This window comes from Lactuca saligna, chromosome 3 (assembly GCF_052625555.1).
Source record: "Lactuca saligna cultivar CGN05327 chromosome 3, ASM5262555v1, whole genome shotgun sequence".
In the NCBI taxonomy this organism is placed as follows: domain Eukaryota; kingdom Viridiplantae; phylum Streptophyta; class Magnoliopsida; order Asterales; family Asteraceae; genus Lactuca; species Lactuca saligna.
This window is the reverse complement of record NC_136419.1, coordinates 214,345,913-214,350,802: the sequence shown is the minus strand read 5'-3', so window position 1 is coordinate 214,350,802 and position 4,890 is coordinate 214,345,913. Positions and strand designations below refer to the sequence as shown.

At 37.7% G+C, this 4,890-nt stretch overlaps 1 pseudogene; it reads left to right on the top strand.

Annotated features, from left to right (window-relative positions):
* Positions 1–366: 366 nt before the first annotated feature.
* LOC145034145 (putative jasmonic acid carboxyl methyltransferase 1) lies at positions 367–1,697 on the top strand (annotated as a pseudogene).
* Positions 1,698–4,890: the final 3,193 nt, after the last annotated feature.

The window sequence follows — 4,890 nt, the reverse complement described above, 5'->3', positions numbered from 1 at the left end:
ATTTTTTTATTTCGCTGTTAAGTATGGACCGTTTCTCCAATTTTATGGAACATAAGGGAAAACTATATAGTTTCCTTATTTTAAAGGGACTATGTTTGTATTTTTTTAAACATAAGAATCGTATTTGTAAGAGACCTTTTCTATAATTTATGAAACATAAGGACCATTTTTGGAATTTTCATATTACTTTAAAGACTATTTATATAAATGCCGCACAATTTCCTAAATACGTCTGATAATTAATTAGTAGCATTTGGTAATACCTCAAGGAAACATGTGTCACGTTTTGAGATGATCTCATAACTTGGGGAAGCCTATCTATATTACAAATGGCCACTTGACCGCAACACATGAAAATTAACAGGCATGGAACTTAACAACATCCTACACATGAATGTCGGCAATGGAGAATCAAGCTATGCGAGGAACTCGTTTCTTCATCCATCTTTGTCATTATATATCACTAAAGCATACCATAATCTGCTTCATAAAGTGTTCAAAATCATACTTTTCAGGAAACTGTGATACGGAAAACACTGCCTGTTTTAAAGAGTGCAGTCAAGGGTATGGCTAATCTTGATACAGTCCTAAGCAAATGTTTCGTAATAGCAGATTTAGGATGCTCCAATGGCCCAAATACGCTATTGGCTGTATCTATCATTATTGATGTAGTCCTTGAGCGTTGTAGAGAAGATAATCGTCATAAAGCACCACAATTTCAAATATTCTTAAATGACCTTTATGGAAACGATTTCAACGCAATTTTCCAATTGCTACCAAAATTTTATGCAAACCTTAAGAAGGAGAAGGGGGAAAACATTTGTTGTTTTGTATCTGCTACTCCGGGTTCCTTCTATGGTAGACTCTTTCAAGATGGAAGTTTACACCTTGTTCACTCCTCTTACGCTCTTCACTGGCTTTCTCAGGTTAATTAGCGCATTTGGATACTAAAAAAACAAAAACAAAATCATTGAAATTGAGTATGTGATAGGTAGGTACCTGAGGGCATTGAAAACAACAAAGAAAACATATACATGGCTAAAACAAGTCCTCCAAATGTGTTTGAAGCGTATAGAAAGCAATTTCATACCGACATGAAAATGTTCTTACAAATGCGCTCTAGTGAAATAGTACGTGGTGGGTGCATGGTGATTGTTGCAGTTTGTGGGGGCTACTAGGGCAATCGCTTCACAATATGGCCAAAGAGGTATATGGTTCTTCACCATGTTCACATATATACGACCACAAACTAATTAACTAATAATGTTTTGTTCAGATTTAGTAACCATTTATATTTTTATCATGTAAAAACTATATATCTATAGAAGCTGGTTCAAGAATCAGATATCAACACATTTAATGCCCCTGTTTATTTTCCATGTGAGGATGAAGTCAGGAATGTTATTCACGACGAGGGATCGTTTTCTCTTGATACCCTCAATGCTTTTCAACTAAACTGGGATCCATATGATAGAGACTACACGAGTATGAAAGCTTTGAATGAGCAATGCTGTATGCATGGGAAAAACACTGCAATGTTTATGAGAGCTGTTACAGAATCGTTGCTCGTATCTCATTTCAGGGATTTAATGAATACTAATGTGCTATTTGAGAACATGGAAAAGCAAGTGGCAGAACACCTTACAAGGAAGAAGACAAGACATTTTACTTTGGTCATTTCATTGACTAGAAAATAAACTTTTCATGTGTACGTTCAAATCACTCTGCTTGTTGTTTTAAGTTTTATTGATAAAAAGTGTAACCCTTAATGTCTTGCAAGTTCGTTCATAATAAACAACCCGTTCAAACGAAAAAAAACGTTTTCTCAATATTTATAAGATGATGTAGGATAATAATAGTTTCTAATGTTTATGCTATTCATATTGTTTAGCTTAGTTTGTTAAGTATCGTAATTAGTATTTATTTACCTTGTATCACGTTTCATAGATTAACATTGATCAATAAAGAAGTTTGTTCCTGATAACATCAGAATTCTAGATGGTATCAGAGCAGCTTTCAAAGCTTTAGATTCAAGAATCCAACCGATCCTGAAGCATGGGGGGAGATGATCCCAAAAACAAAGACAGTACAAGGGAGACCTCCACCACTGCCATTGACCACAGTTCTCCCTACTACATCTATCCTTTAGATTCTCCCGAACAGCTTCACGAGAATGATGTTTCTCATGGAAAACAATTTCGTTGACCAGTCCCAGGAGATGGAAAACTTTCTCTATTTATAAAACCGCATCAAAAAAATATGACAACCACACCAAAAAAGTGTTTTTATCCATAAAAAAGAAGGCACGCATCCTATTAAATGCAAGAACCACACCATTAAATAATAATAAAGTAATCGCATCTAACATCTTGGTATTCGAACACCACCACAATTACTACGTAAACCATCTTAAATTACAATATATAAACAAAACAATAAAAATCAACCCGTGAATCATAACAATTATAAAGATATAATCCGTACAAAGAGTGCGATTCAAATTATTTAACAAAATATACTATTCTTTTCTTACAATTTAATCTTTGTATCTGTTTTCAATTTGATATAATTACTACATCTGCATATTAAATTTGCGGTTATGCACACTGCCTTTTAAAGATATTCAACTTTTCTGATATAGAGATGTTCAGTATAACATCCGGATTTTCAGGTACCATATTTAAATTGTTTATTTTGAGTTATGAGGAGTGACTCGACGAGTTGACGCCTAGACTCGTCGAGTAAGATCGCGATTTGCTGACTGGATTAATGAACGGACTCGACGAGTCGATGGATGTACTCGACGAGTCGATGGGTGTACTCGACGAGTCCGCGCTGTGGGTGGAAACCCTAAATCCTCGGGCCTGTGCCCTATTTAAGGGACCTTATGGCCCTCATTTGCGGCTACCAGTCCAAAGAGAGAAACCCTAGTGAGCTTGATTGTGTAGTGTGAGAAGAAGGGTTATTTTGATCCTTGTTGGTGTGGTTTTTGCAAAGAAGAGGGAGATTCCAGCAAAAGAAGATCAGGGGGGTTGCTATTTTGTGGTTTCAAGCAAGGAACTCCATCTTTGAGGTATTAAATCGATCCTTCTTCTGTTTTGGTGTAGAACCCTTGAATCTAGGGTTTTCTCTACCCTTTATTGGCTTGGTTATGATGCTTATGATGTCCCTTTGAGTGTTAAACTCTGGATCTAGACCTTGAGAGGTCCAAAGAGCCCCAACCTCCCTGCTTTATGTTGTTCCATTAGAGATATGAACCTAGGTTGCCATTTTAGAAGCTATTTCACCTAAAAGAGTCTTATATGTGTTGCATGGGTGTAAAGATTGGACCTTTACGTAGTTATTGAGCCTTTGTAAGTCAAATATGTAGGTTAGAGAAATAGATATTATCTCAAAAGGTCATTTGAGTGTTGCCGTGGAAGGAACTCGTCGAGTCCATAAAGGGAGTCGACGAGTCGAGTCGGGTTGCCCCATGATTCATGACCAGTGGTAACCCGTCGAGCGAAAGGTTAACTCGGTGAGGCGAGTGAGGATTTATGAGGATTATGAGGACACGCATGGACTCACCGAGTCACACTAGTGAACTCGATGAGTTGGGTTAAAGTTTGACCATTAACTATAGTTGACTTTCGTTGACTTTTAGGGTTGGGTTAACACTTGGACTTTTGGACCATTAAAAGGGTAAAATGGTATTTTAGCCTCCTGAGAGAACATTGGAAAGGACTATTCTAGCCTGGAGATCCGTTATTGATTTGAGATGATTGATTATGTGTTTAGGCGGGGCTAGATCATTGTTACGAGGTTCAGGGATACCGAGCACGTAAGTTAGTAGACAGCATACGAGGTGAGTCTTCTTACTATACATTACCTAGAGTGGTAATTATGTGTGACCGGAATGTCCAATTTGCTATGAAGAGTATGTGATATATGTTATGTGATATGTATGTGTTATGTTATGTTATGAGTAGTATGTATTTGGACCGGAAGGTCATCTTGTTATGGACCAGAAGGTCAACAGTGTATGGACCGGAAGGTCATTACATGTAGGACTGGAAGGTCTACCAGGGTTGGGATGGAAGTCCCCTGAGATACATGGACCGGAAGGTCCCATAGAGCTATGGCCTTGAGTGGTGTATGTGTTGTATGTGGTATTTTGGGGAACTCACTAAGCATTTATGCTTACAAGTGTTATGTGTTATGTGTTTCAGGTACTAGCGAGGATTGCGGGAAGGCGCCAACATGATCCGTACACACTGGCAGAATATTTATTTTATGATCTTGGGATATGTTTTTATCATGATGACATTTGTAAAAAATGAGATTTGAGAATACTGAATGAGTTTTATGTTGTTTGAAAAATGGAAATTTGTTTTAATTTTTATGTCGTTACAAGTTGGTATAAGAGCCTTGGTTTCAAGGATTCGGATGCACCTTCGGGTGTATCTGAACTCAAACTGAGGATTTAAGGAAAATTTTCAGAAAAGAAACATTTTTTCTAAAAGAGTAAAAGATTTTGAGAAAGGCAGAACAGAGCAGTGTGTACGATCAGCCAGCGCCCGAACAGTGATTTCCTAAAATACCCTTACATTATGTGTTATGAGATATTATACGATATGCTATAAGAGGGACTCCTCGTGGCAAAGTGGGTATCATTAGATGAGAACCCAACAGATCCCCTCATGAAGGGACTGAGTAGGGTGTGATGCGATGTTACGCTGATGTGGAATTGTGTGTGTGTGATGCGATGCTACGCCGCCAGCTCCTTCCCCTTAAACGAAGAGGTACCTAAAACCAAAACGAAAACCATAATCACAAAGCTTAGTGAGTTCCCCCATCATACCACATACCATACAATATCGTCGGTATCTTTCAACCGGTAACTTCCATCGG